Source organism: Dromiciops gliroides, chromosome 2 (assembly GCF_019393635.1).
Source record: "Dromiciops gliroides isolate mDroGli1 chromosome 2, mDroGli1.pri, whole genome shotgun sequence".
NCBI lineage: Eukaryota > Metazoa > Chordata > Mammalia > Microbiotheria > Microbiotheriidae > Dromiciops > Dromiciops gliroides.
The window spans coordinates 144,096,905-144,112,183 of record NC_057862.1 but is presented as its reverse complement, the minus strand read 5'-3'; positions in this window follow the sequence as shown (position 1 = coordinate 144,112,183).

Below are 15,279 nucleotides of genomic sequence, written 5' to 3'. Positions count from 1 at the left end.
AGGGAGTCACTATCTCCTAAAGTAGCTTACTTCTCTTTTGCATAGCTCTGATTGTTAGGAAGGTTTTCTAAATGCTAACTCTGACTCTCTGAACAAGCATAAAAAGTGTAATCTCTCTTCACATAACAATTCTCTATGTACTTGGAAAGATATAACATCTTCCTAAGTCTTCTCTTCTCCAGTTTAACTGTCCTCAGTTGCTTCAATTGATTCTCTTATGACATGATCTCCAGTCCTCACACCCTCCAGAGTGCCTGCCTCTCAATGTATTCCAGTTTGTCCATAACTTACTAAAACGTAGTCCTCAGATTTGACACTATATTCCAAATATAGTATAGCCTGTTGGGAACTTCTAGGAATCTTTCTCTCTCTCGTCATTGTTAACTCTTACTTACAGCCTTGTGTTACCTGCAAAATTTGAAAGCAAGGAATCTATGCCTTCATTCAAGTCATTGATAAAACTGTTAGACAGCCACAGGTCCAAGAATATATCTTTAGGGCATTCCACAAGAGACATCCTTTTAGCTGACATAGACTCATTAATGACTCTCCCTGGATCTAGTCATTCAACCAGTGGTAAATCTACTAATACATTATCAACCTATTCTACACCCTCCTATCTTGTTCAAAAAAAGTAACGCTGACAGATTTTTGTGAAATGCTTTCCTGGAATTTACATTCTGTTCAATTCAAGAATACTCTAAGCACTTACTATGTCCATAGCACTGTACTAGACCCTAAGCGCTACAAAGCTTTTAAAAATGTAGTATTTTGCCTTCAAGAAGCATAAAGTTACTAAATTTTGGATAGTATTGTAAATAATATGTACAGAGATAAGTATCTTAAAAGGATGATAATGATAGATTCCAGGAGAAATAAAACAAGGTGTTTTAGAAAATATTGGAGGAGAAAAATTTCGATGGAAGAGAAGACTTCAGGGCAAAGGAAACGCTTGAACTTGGTCATGAAGGATTTTGCAAAAGACAAGATGAGAGGAAGGCCACAAAGAATAGAAAGGAGGCTGTTGACAGATGGTCTACTAGATCAGCGCCTTTTCCAAGGGCATTTAGTCTTTTCTTCTTCCCCTCTCATATCTGTACCCCATCTCCATAATGCTCTTGGAGAAATGCCAATACAAAGCTGTTGAGGGGCCATAACTGCAACAGACAATAATGAACAAGCCCAAGCTCCAATGGAGGCAATGAATTCAAGGACATATAAATAAGGAACAAGCTAGCATCCTTCAGTTCCTAGGTCTTCCTAATGCCTTTCCTTCACCCTAAAGTACTTTCCTTCTCACTCCTTAGATTTTTCTGGAGGTACTTTGTTTTGATTCCTTCTTTATCCCAGCTGATTTCCCTTCAATTCGTACTCATTTATATTAATTTTATCCATATTTATGATATTGTATTATAAGCGCCTAGGGCCTTGGGTCTTTGTGGGCTTTGTCTTATCTACATCATCTGGGACAGTGCTTTGTAGGTTAATAATCACTTAACAATATTGTTCAACTGAATATTTATTAAACACTGATTCTACTTCTGCCCCCAATTTTCATGTGGCTACTTAGCTTATTCTTATTTCCTAGCTATATTTCCCTCTATAAATAACTCCCTACAATACCCTTCACCTAAACAAACTTATAAAATCCTTCCTGGTTCCTAGTCAGAAAGGGGAGGGGCATTTGTGCAGAGCCTGGTGGTGTAAGTAGGAAAAAGCACTGAATTTGCAGTCCAAGGGCCTGGTTCAAATCTCACCTCTATCATTTATAACTAGTGTGACCTCCATAAAATAACCTCTCTGGGTTTCAGTTTCCTCCTCTGTAAAGTGAAGAGGTTATGCTATATATGATCCCTAAAGACCTACTGATCCTAGATCCATAATCTTATATGTCTGGGAGTGAACTGGGCTAGTACCCAATGCCTTCTAACAACATAATCTCTCTCCAACCCTCTGGAACTAGTACAAGACTAGTTAAGCTCATAGAGTGACTCAGGACGGTTAACGAGTATTTAGCATTTTCATGAGTGAAAATTCAAGTTATCAAGGAAAGTTATCAATTCTGAGTTCTGCTGCTAGGCTCCACCACCGACCTTACCTAGAGTATATCACATTGTCACTCTGTTCTCACAGTTGAAGGTCTCCCTTTGAGCAATGTCATAGAGAATCTGAGATGGTCCATTTCGAATTCATTCTGATATCCTAACAGTGAAAGAGCTATCTGGATAGCCAGCAATTCATATGTGATTGAGCTCACATCTCCAAAGAAAAGCCCTAAGCCACATTATGAAATAAATGGCTTGTTTTGGTACTTCTCTATTCTTCACTTTTAGGCTCAGGACCTTGCCACGGCACCCAACACCTTCTCCATGGCTACAACAGAGCTTCCCACTGAGTCATTGTTCTCCCTTCTGAGTCTTACCTGACATTATCACTCTTGTCCCCATTATAAAAACTTCCTTGTCTTGTGTTTCCATTCCTACTGGATCCCTGCTAAATGACTGGCAGAGCAGTCTGATAAATTTACTAGCAACAAAGTGAAAATGATGCTAAAATACTCTAAAGAATAATGAATCAAGGGGAAACACAGAGAGATGAAAGAGTGGCATTTGGGATAGAGTTCCTGTTATTTTGTATTTTGTCAAAGCATTTGACAAATTCTTTTACATTATCTTTTTGGACAAGATAGAAGGATGTAGAGTATAGTCTAGAGTATAGCAAAGTAAGGCAAATTTGGAATTGATTCACTAACTAGAACCAAAGAATAGTGATTAATGGATTGATGTTAAACTGAAGGAAGGTTGATGGTTGAACACCCCAGGGCTCTGTCCTTGGCTTTGTTCTATTAACAATTATCAATGATGTGAATGAAGTCAGAGATGGCATGTTTATCAGATTTTCAGGGGACATGAAACTGGTAGGGTCAGTTAAACATATTATACAGAATTGGCAAAGTACAAAAAGGTCTTGAACACTAGGATGACAAGGAAATTCAAATGAGATTAAATTTAGGAGGGACAGATGTAAAGTTCTATATTTTAGGTTCACAAACTAAATTTTACAACGTTCCAGCAACTTGGTCAATTTGGTTAGAAGGTTGTGTGAAAAACAATCTGATGATTTTAGTGGACAATAATCTAAACATAAAATTTACAGGTAAAACATCCAATCAATTTTAGAGTATATTAACAGAAGAGTGTGGAGAACAAAAGATGTTGTAATTCATTCTCTTCTCCCTTACATTACCTTGACTACTGTACTCAATTCTGGGCACCACATTTAGAGAGGACATTGAAAAGTTGGGGCCCATCCAGGAAGAGTTATTCAAACCCATGTCAAAGAAAGTTAAATGCAAAGAATTAGGATCATTTAACTGAGAGAATAGAAGAATTAGGGATTCTATGGTAGCTGTCATCAGGTATATGAGAGGCTTTTATATGGAAGATAGATTAGATTTGCTTACTTGGTCTCTGATGGCAGAGACTCAGAGCAACTGGTAGAAGTTGAAGGGGAGCTAATTCAAGATTGATGTAAGGAAATTTTTTTTTCCAATAGTGGAATGGGCTACCCCAGGAGTTAGCAGGCTTCTCATCCTTGAGGTCTTCAAATGAAGTCAAATGATAACTTGGCAGGAATGTTGAGAGATGGCTGATACTTAGGGATAGAGGAGACATAGAAGATTCTATGATTTGATGATTCAGTATCCTGTTCAGTGCTCATGTGTCTTTGGAATGATGGGTAAGGTACAACAAAGTCCCCAATCATTTTTTAAGATAGGTACTTAATTTAGTTAAGCTCTAACGAAATATATTTTACAAAGATTTTCAGCAAGCATTAAAATGGTAACAAAGGTTTCAACCTAATTCTCAGTTATCCAGAAATTGGATTGCTTTGAATTGCTCTTTCTCTGGGCATTGGTAGTGAATCAAGATTTTGCTATAGATGGAAGGAATACATATTTTTTCAAATCAGCTTTGTCTTGGCTTCCTATTGTTTCTTTCATTTTAATTCCCTTCTGGCATATTTCTTGAGATAATTCATCCTCATTGATTTTTGGAGTCTTTCCCTTAAAGGCATTTTTTTCTGCATAAATTTTGAAATTGTACAAAGCATATTTTTTTTCTAATTTGATTTATGCCTTTTCGTTATCTCATCCTTTTTCCCCCTGAATTCTCTCATTTATATTTATATTTTTTTCATTGATTTTTTTTGCTAAAAACCTGTTTACTCTCATTTTTTCTCTGATTTCTTGTTCACATTCTCCCCTTCTTAGGATTTTTCTTTCTTTCCTTTCTCACTTCTTTAATTGTGATCCTGATGATATGGTGGAAATGGGGTACGGGTTGGGGTTCTTGGGAATTCCTCTTTAAAGAATTACACCCTCTTGCACACAAAACTTAGTTAGAACAAGGTGATAGTTTATTTAGGAGCAAGGGAAGGGAAGGGTGGGGGGAGGGAAAGCATGAAAGAAATCCTGGACTTTTCATGGGGAGATTTGGCATAAAGCACATGGCTCAGAGGTACCAAATCTCCTCGAACAGGAGACCGGAAGGTACTTTTATAGATGACTGATGGGGGTGGACCATCTGCCCGTGAAAAGTTCCTTTAGTGAGAGAGGACCATCCCCCACTGGTGGTAGCTGGGGGAATTGGGTGAGCAGTGGAGGACCATCCCCCACTGGTAGTGACTAAAGGAATTGGGTGAGGGGTGGCTATGGATCCCTCCTCAGAACACAAAGGCCGAAGCCACACCCAAACTTATCTCCCCAGGATAAGGGAGACCAGAATGAAGGATGGGAATCCCAAGCTAGCTCAGTCCGATTTGGTTCCTCTAGGCGTTATCTGTCCTCTGGTTTAGTTTCTCAAGGAGAAGATTCCTCGGTGTGCCCCAGAGAAATTCTGGGGTGCTCTGCGCCCCATGACACTTATTTTCTCTGCCCCACCTCTCAATAATCTTGTTTCCTCATATTTTTGTTTGACCTCCTACCCCAATGAGTCAATCAATAAATATGCAGAAGGCATTTCAATATAATGTATACAGAGTGTGGAAACTGCTAAAATATTCACAAGTGTAGCTAAAAATATCATCAATTATAGTTTTATGTGACAAGTTCATGTTAGTGATGTATCATGCTTCAGTAATTCAAAAGTCCCATGATTTCATCCATATGGATCCTCTCACAGATAGAGTACACAACCCCTCCATCCCTAGTAGACAGTATGAGCTTCTGTGCCTCCCAAAATTTATTATCTGGAGAGCTGTTTGATAACAGCTATCTCTTCACTTAACTTGTCTGCCCCTTAGATAAAAGACCTATGCACCAAATTACTGGTATTATACTCAGTCTTAAATTCTACTAAGGCTTTAAGGATTCTGGCTCACCTCCAAACTTTAGTGATGATCACATTAATTGCAATAAGGATAAAAAAGTAGATATTCAACTCACTACACTAATACCAGGATTTAACATGGCCTGTTGTTGTTCAGTCTTTTTTCTTAACTCCATTTGTGGTTTTCTTGGCAAAGATACTGGACTCATTTACCATTTCCTTCTCCAGCTCATTTTACAGATGACAAACTGAGGTAAACAGGGTTAAATGCCTTGCCCAGGGTCACAAAACTAGTAAGTGGCTGAGGCCAGATTTGAACTCATGAAGATGAGTCTTCATGACTCCAGGCCCAGCATTCTATTTACTGCACCACCTAGCTGCCTGTTTAGCATGACAAATTAATCCAAAAATATTATTGAAAATCAAAAAATATTAGTAAGTGCAGAGACTTTTTTAAAATTTTTCATTTCTACCATATATATCTCCAAAAGGATTCAGTGTGCTCCCTATGTTTAGGTGGCAAATTGATAGATTTCTGTATCTGGAGTTAGAAAGACCTGCTTTTAAACCCAGCCTTAAACACTACTAGCTATGTGATCCCAAGCAAGTCTACTCAACCTCTGTGTGCTTCAGTTTCCTCATCTATAAAATAGGAATAATAATAGCACGCACTTCCCAGGGTTGTTGTGAGGATAAAATAAGATGTTTGTAAAGTACTTTGCACACCTTAAAATGCCACATAAATGCTAGCTATTATTATTCAAAATGAGATAAGGATAAAACTAAAAAATCATCTAAAGAAGTGATACCCAACTTCAAAGGAATAATGGCCACTAAACTGTACATAAGGATCCTTGTGTGATGTCTATTTACTTAGAAAACCATATACTAATATTTTCTATGCTTTATTCTCTTTTTACTCATTTTGTTAAATATTTACCAATTATATTCTAATCTGGTGCTAGACACATTCAAAGTATGCTCCTATTTGACACCTCTGATCTAAAGTAAGCCAGAGCAGTATAATGGAAAGCACATTGGATTCTTAGAATACCTGAATTTGAATACTGAATTTTCTATTCAATACCTGTTGATTTTGAGTGAATCACTTGACTATTCTAGCACGCATTTGTAAAATAAAGGAATTTAATATTGGCCCCAGAAAAGAATTAAAGAAATACATTTCTTTCCTTCCATTGTTGAGGGAAGGGGGCCCTGGGTGGAGCATATTGCATATGCTGTGTGTGTGTGTGTGTGTGTGTGTGTGTGTGATATGTTTTAAATAGTTGTAATATAAAAATAAAAAACACCAAACAAAAATGTTAAAAAAAAAAAGTAAAAATGCAAGAGTTTGGACCTAGATGATCTAAAGCAGGGATTCTTAACTTTGGGGGATGTCCTGGACCTCTTGGGCAATCTAAAAGCCTAAAGATGGACTCCTCCTCAGAATAAAAATTTTCAAAGGCAGAAAGTACATAGGATTTATAAAGGACATTATTATGGGAGGATTATGGGCCCCAGCCTCCCCAGTAGTTCTCTGGGGAGGTCAAGGAACTTTTTCCTTGAAACCTCAGGAGTTTTTCCTTGAAATCAAGTAGGCCTCTCCTTGAACTCGATCAAGGACATACACATCCAAAAGGGATAAGAGGCACCAGATCAAACTGAGCATGCTCCAGGACCACCACCCCTCATTCCAGTCCTCCTGACCACCTGGATGAAGTAATCCATTAGGAGATACTACCTCAGGAGAAGACCACCTGGAAGCTCCCACCAGCAGACTGCTTGGACCCATCAGGACAAAGTTAATTCCCATCACCAGATTGCTCAGGAGTGATCTCTCCTACCCCAGCATGACTCCAGAGAACCCCCAGCCCCTCACGCAATAAGGGACACTCTTACCCACGCCATCTAAGCCCTATAAAAGGGCGTTCCCAGAACAAGTCAAGGAGGAAAGCCTTTTGTTTCTCCAAAACCTTCCTCTTGGCCAGTATCTCTTGTACCCCAATAAACCTGTTCTTTTAGTCCTAATTAGGTCTTGTGAGAGAGTATAATTCTTTACAGAGGAATCCTAAGGACCCACGTGCTTTCTCCCCATATCAGACATCAACCATATTGAAATACATTATTAATTTTTTTTAAGTTCACAGACTCCCATCTTAAGAACTTCTGATCTAGAGTAAGGATGATGTAGTGAATAAAGTACCATACTTGAAGTTAGGAAGACATAGGTTTAATCATATTTCAGTTACTAGTTGGGTGACCTTTGGGTGAATCATATGACATTCTTATGTCTGTTTTCTTAGCTATAAAACAATTAGTAATAATAATAATATCTTCTGCCTAGGGCAAGGGTCAAGTAAGATAATGTATGTTATATATTATGAATATATATGTTCACTTTATGAACCTTCAAGCACAATACATATTTCATCTATTATTATTTTGATCTCCAAAATCTCTTTTGACCTTAAGTTTTATTATCCAAAATAACAGAATAGATGCTACCAGGGAAATAGAATGAGCTAATTAATACAAATTAGATCTAAGTTTATTGGAAACTGTTTTAACAAAAAGAAAAGAAAAGAAGATAAAACATTGGGTTGCACAACTTTCATTTTCTGATATAAGCCAGTATGGAAACTTATCCCAGGAGATGATTTTTTTCCTGGAATGAAACTCAAGCAAAAAATTGTCATGTGGGTTTTCCTATAAGATATATTCAGTAGCACAATAAACAACATCTTCAGCCACGGTTTTAAGAAGATACAGAAATGCTATTCTGACAGACTGGAGACATGAATTCATAACAGAATCATTGGCCCATAAAACCATTTAAGGTTATTTGATGAATTGTAGTAAGATGGTACAGCATGGTCAAAAACCAATTCAATCTTCTGAGAATAAGGAAATACATTGGAAGATGGTTAGGGCAAAGAGAAACTATAGAAATATCTGTAATGTTCTCTTCATCTTAGTCTTAGCCTCACACCTGTGGCATGCTCTACATGCACTGGAAATCCACCATCACTGTTAGAGGTGATACATCTCAATGACTGGACTTACACTGCTTTTTCACCATCTATATAACCATGTGCTTTAGTCTGTAGTAACTCATTTAACAAAATGCTTAGATGCTCTGGGTGAGTGTTTTCAACAATCATGTCTAAACTATGGGGCAAAATACCTTAATTAAAAATAAATATGTCACTTACTAAAATATGTGCAACACAAGGATTATCATTAGAGTATGCATATTGTTACTAAGGAATTACAGAATATTCAGGGCTATTCCTGGAACTTATTTGCATATGTGTATACCTATATATTATGGCTAAACATTAGAAATTAAATTGGGATTATTTCCAGTTTCCCCATAATTCACCTACATTGAAACATTGCCAGGAAGGTATGATATAATCTACCTGCCTACTACTATAGTGCTCTCAGAGTACACCTTTGGAGTCCCATGTCTTACTTCAGAGCATAGCAGAAGGGGGCTGAGGACAGTTAGAAGTATGACACTTATGTAGCTTACACAGGCTTACCACTGGATTGCAGCTCTAGAGAGTTTTGAACAAATTCCTTAGAAGAGTAGTTCATTTCCTGAAAGAACTGTGTAATGCCATAGCTAAAGGGACTTAGTAGAGACCTGCTATGAGCTGTCCTTTGGAAGCAGTGCTGAGATGGAAATAGTGAGTTGATGAATTACTTATACCCAAGGTGCTGAGAGACCCTGGGGCATTAGAAGCAATCAACAAACCTGAACATCAAGCTCTGAAAAGGTTCACCATCTGTAGGTATCTACTATCACCCTTTCTTTAAGGAAAGGGGACGTTTTAGCCCACCTTATTCATGTAAGTGAAGGTAGGTACTATCCCGCTAGGGGAAAGATCAATGATATCCATCAATGTGACTGGAGTCTCAGAATTCTAAGTGGAGGAAGGAGCCATCACTAGAAACATTGCACTAATCCTTTATTCCCAGTGGGAGTCCCAAAAAGTGAATTACAAATGAATACATTTTCTTGAAATGCCTTCTGGTTACTAAGTCCCTAATAAACTCAAATCCAGGCCTTTCCTCCTTTAAGAAGGTTCTTATTGCCTGTTAGATAGCTTCACCACATTTTCCCCTCGATTCCTGATCCTCTTTCCATTCTATTCCTGGAATTATTCTCTCCCCTAATGGTTCATAGGAATAATCAGACTAATAATAAGTCTAATGGTCAGACTAGCAATAAGTCATTTTCCAGGTATTTTTCTCGTTAGTCAACTTGTACTTTTGTGGGTCAAGAAAAAGAACAATAGGGGGCAGCTAGGTGGCGCAGTGGATAGAGCACTGGCCCTGGAGTCAGGAGTACCTGAGTTCAAATCCCGCCTCAGACCAGACACTTAACACTTACTAGCTGTGTGACCCTGGGCAAGTCACTTAACCCCAAATGCCTCACTAAAAAAAAAAAAAAAAAGAACAATAGCGACCTACTGCCTTGAAATTTTTGCCTGGTATAGTTGGGTTCCAGGGAAATTTTCCTAGTTTTCAGAGTGGAAGTTGTTAAACACTGATCCTCAGGATTCAACCTCTTTTTGTTTTCATCCTTTAAGTAGAAACTACCCTATATCCTTGAAACAGTATGATCCATTAGTAATTTAGAATATGGTGGCTCTATCCTGACCCTCACCTGAAAGACCTCATTATAAAAAGATCTCATTTAAAGGTTAGTCTACAGGTCTAGACCAAGAAAAATGGTTTGCAATGTATGTATGTGTGTATGTGTGTATGTATGTGTATGCATGTGAATGTGTGGCATAAAAACATATTCTTTTTTTCCCTTTTCCTCTAAAAAGAATATAAGAGGTAATACATTATTTAATTTAAAGAATACTTTATACTATGGAATTCCACATAGATTCTTTCTTGTGACTTTTTTTTTACAACATCCCAATAAGACACATTGGATAGGCATTCTCACCTTCACTTGATAGAATGCATCTCAAGAAGGGGAGGAAAGTATTTCCTCTCTCTGAAATGATTGAGTTGGAGCTGATGACCTCTAAGACCTCAGCTCTGGCATGCAGTAAATTTTCTAAGGTCATGTAGTCAGTTAAGGTCAGAGTCTCGAATAGAATCCTAGTGTCCTTACTGATAGTCTTGTGCACTTATTGATAGACTACATTGTGCAAGTAAAGAGTAAGTTGATAAACCAAGTGACTATAGGATTGCTTTAAAACCTCAAAGATCCATGGGTATGACCTTCACAACCACAAATCACAAGTTCTAGATGAGTTTCTCTGGCTGAAAAACTCATCATTCTAAAGCCAAACTTCTGATGATGAGCCCCTTTTCACTTAGCTAAACCAGTTCTCAGGTCTGAAACACCTGGTTCATTGCCAATCCCATGTTCAAAACCTTTCCAGCTTAGTAGGATCTAGGTGACACAATGGATAGAGTGCCAGGCCTAGAATCAGAAAGACCTGAGTTTAAATCTGTCCTCAGACACTAGTTTGTGTGACCTTGGGCAAATGACTTAACCCTGTTTGTGTCAGTTTCCTCATCTGTAAAATGAGCTGGGGAAGGAAATGGCAAACCATCCCAATATCTCTATCAAGAAAATCCCAAATGGGGTCATAAAGACTCAGACAAGACTGAAATGACTGAACAACAACAATCATAGTGCATTAAGATTTGCAAGAACATTTTACATATATTATTTCACTGATTCTCCACAACAACCTTGAGGGGTAGGTCTAATATTATCTCCATTTTACAGATGAGGAGACTGAGGCTAAGAGAGGTTAAGTGACTTTTCAAGGATCACTTAGCTATTTATTATGTGTCTAAGGTAGAATTAGAACTCAAATCTTTCCTTATTCGCCATGCCACTTAGCTGTCTCTGGTGTACAAACTCCCACAACCACAAACCCATACCTGGTGCAGACATCAGTAAAACACAAAAAACCCTTTTGTTCATTTTCTATACGCTTAATATGAATATAAGTTATGTATTGTCTCCTCCGGTAGAGTTCAAACTGAGGAAGGAGACTGTTCTACTCTTACTTTTGAATCCCCAGCACCTACCAGTACCTGCCACATAGTAGATACTTAAATGTTTGTTAACTTGTTGATTAAAAGAGTAACTAGGGGGGCAGCTAGGTGGCACAGTGGATAAAGCACCGGCCCTGGAGTCAGGAGTACCTGAGTTCAAATCCGGCCTCAGACACTTAACACTTACTAGCTGTGTGACCCTAGGCAAGTCACTTAACCCCAATTGCCTCACTAAAAACAAAACAAACAAAAAAAGAGTAACTAGGTTGCTCATGCTATTCTCCATACCTAGAATGGGTTTCCCCATCCCCCATCATCACCTGTTGATGTCTCTCCCTTCCTTTAATTAACACCAACTCAGGTGACACTTCCTCTGTGAAACATTTCCTGAACTTCAGATGAAACTGATCTCTCCCTCTTCAAATTTCTCTTAACTCTTTGGACTTCTCTTTTATAATTCTCGTATACTCTCTTATATCACAGTTATTTTTGTACATTCCTTTTCTTGCCTATTAAATTGTAAGGTCCTTGGAAACAAGTCCTATGTTATTTTTATCTTTGTGATATTGCAGATGGAAGGCCAACATTGAAGTTAGTTTCATTTTTTCTTTCCATTTCTTTCCATTATTTTTATTGCATATAATTGTTTTTTTGCTTATACTTACTTAGCTCTGCATCAGATCATATGTCTTCCTATGCTTTTCCAGATTCTTTATATTTATCATTTTTGATGACACAATTATTTTAGTAATTTCCTATACCCTCTACAGTAATAGGGAAGGTTTAGGGGGAATGAGAATGAGTTCTATTTTGGACATATTAAGATATCTACTGAACTTCTAGTTTGAGGTATCTGAAAGACAGCTGGAGATATGATTAGAGGTCAGCAAAGAGTTTGGGGTAAGATAGATAGATTTGAGAATCAACAGCATAGAGATGATAATTAAACCCACAGGAGCTGATGAAATCATCAAATATAGAGGAGATAGTATAGAGGGGGAAGGTACCCAGGAGAGAACCCTGAGAGACATGTATGGTTAGAAGTAATGATCTGGAAGAGGAGCCAGCAAAGCAGACAGGGAAGGAGCCATCAAATAGGTGGGAGGATAACCAAAAGACAGTGACGTTCCAAAAACCTAAAGAGAAAAGAGTATCAAGGAAAAGAGAGTAATGAACAGTGTTAATGACTCCAGAGAGGGCAAGAATAATGAGGACTGAGTAAGGGCCATTGCATTTGACAGCTAAGAGAACATTAGTAAATTTGAGGAGAGTAGTTTCAATGGATTGAGAAGGTCAGAAGCCACATGGTAAGGGGTTAAGAAGACAGTGAGAAGAGAAAAAGTGGAAGCACTTTTGAGAGATGGCTTTATTAAAGACTTTAGCTACAAAGGATAGGAAATATAGGACAAGTTCCTCACTGTGATGATGTCATAAGTATGGAACCCCCCACCCAATGAATAATAATAACAAATCTTTAGCAGCTATCACAAAAATTTATATTTGGTAGGTACTAAATAAATGTGGAATCAAATAGAAATAAAAAAGAAAGCCATGTCACCCCTGTGGACAGTGATGTTGGTAGGAGAGAATAGTGTTAGCCTTAGAACAATGGTCCAGTTTGCAGTCCAATAAAAACACCTGGAATAACTATACAATCAGACAGGTAGTCCACACGAAGAATGTTTCTCTGTTGTGAGACCACTAAACAGAATTTGTATTGGAGGGTTCACACCAAAAACTATGTACTCAGCACAATGCTGGACACTGAGATTTAGAAATGTAGCCAAGGTCCTTACCTTTAGGAAACTTATAATTACTGATACTCTCAGAGCTTTAGGCCAAATCATCCCATAAGTGAAGTTTGTGAATGCCATGTCCATAAAGTCCGTACTTACCTTTGTTTTATTCTCCATCCTCTGTAAGCACTGATCACCCTCTGTACTCATCCACACTGTCCTATGGATGGCAAGAGATCTTAATTAATTTGAGTTGAAAAAGAACTCCAAATATCAACTTGCTTCCCTTCATCTTATCCATACTTACCTTATTTGTATCTAGTTGGGTAAGTGGTATAGTTTAGAAAGTGTGATATAGTAGGAAGAACAATGAATTTGTATTATAGGTCCCGAGTTCAATTTATGTCTGGTTGCCTGCTATGTTTGTGATATTGAGCAATATATCTATCCCCCAGGTTCTCTGAATGAAGGTGACCCTGATGACAGTTGCCCATATTATTGCCTCCTGCTACAAGGAAAACTATTCAATGGCAGAATAATAAAATTATTATTATTAACTTACCCCAAATGCAACACTAAGCCTATGTTTTCAAGATTGAAAGATATGTGTCCAGACAAACACAAAACCATAATTGCAAGTCATTTGAGAGAAGGGACCATTGAGTTTGTGAGAGAGAAAGAGAGAAAGAGAGAGAGAGAGAGAGAGAGAGAGAGAGAGAGAGAGAGAGAGAGAGAGATTGATTTATATTTCCAATAGTACCTAGTACTGTTATCTATTAGTTATTCAAAATTATAGTTAAAATTATACATAGCTCTCTAATGTTTACAAAGCATTTTACACGTGTTATTTCATTTGGTCTTCAAATAAACTCTAAAAAGTGGGTGCTATCCTTATCCCTATTTTAATTAGAAACTGAGACAAATATAGGTTACATCATTTACTCAGGGTCACCCAGCTATTAAGTGTCTGAAGTTGGATTCAGACTCAGTTCTTCTTGACTGCCAGTCCACCATTCTATCTACTGAGCCAATCAGCTGTCTCTTGGTAAATGTTAGTTATTTAGTTCATCAATATTGGGAAAATATGTAGAGTTCATACAAATCAGCCTATTGGCAAAAACATCTAACCAGGTTCCATGACTAATGACTTCACCGAAGTAGTAAAATCTTGCTAAGTTTCTGTCCTTTAGCAGCTCAGTAGTCATTGACAAGCTGTAGCTTCTTTAAGGTGAATTATTCTGTTTATCCTAGTGCCAATGTCCCTTCAGGAGACAGCTCTAGCTGTTGTGGCCTTGCCCTCATCTTCTCATAGAGGAACCAACCAGAACCTCTTGATTCAATTATAAACAGAATGGGTAAATCCACCAACATACACTTATGGACAAACCAGTTAATTTACTTCAACAAATATTTATTTGATTTCCTCCTATGTACAAGGCATGGTGGTAGGTGCCAGGGAAGCAATGACAGCAAAAAAAGAGAAAGCAATTTTGGCCCACATTTACTACTGGGTCAACTAATGAAAGGGTAAGGGAAGGTTCATATAAGCAGTCTTCCAAAAGATACTCCTTTCCCAGGCATTTAGAGTCAAAAACCAATGCTCTTATTTCAAGAAATATCTAGGCACAGTGTAAATCTCAGAAACATCTTTGGATTTATTCACTCAAACAGTCAACAGCATTGACCTTGTGCCTAATCTCTGCAGAACATTGTGCTAAGCATTTACCTTGAGGAGCCTGCCAGCTGCTTTCAGCACTCAGAGGGAATGAATGGAAAATTATTAAGCACTGTGCTAGCACCGGATTGTGTAGAAGGACACTGGGGAAAGAAAAGTAAATAAGTCTCTGCCCACAAGGGTCTTACATTTCAATAAGAGGAAACAAACATAGGGGATTGGTGGTTGGGAAACACTCAAGAATGGTGTATGGGACCATAAGAGAGTAGACTGACACATCTCTTTCAGGAACAAGGGCAGAGTTGATTGGATCATGGTTCCAGGATTAGAGAAGGAATGGGGTGAAAACGAGGCCACTAAGTGGCAAGGTAATTGGGGATGCTGCCAAGATGATGGTAGGGGATAGGGAATTAAATGCACTGTGTCTGGGGCTTTCCTGAAATGGTGGTCTAAGAGAGGCCATCACAAATCAAGACAACAGGGTCTCAAGGCAGAAGTT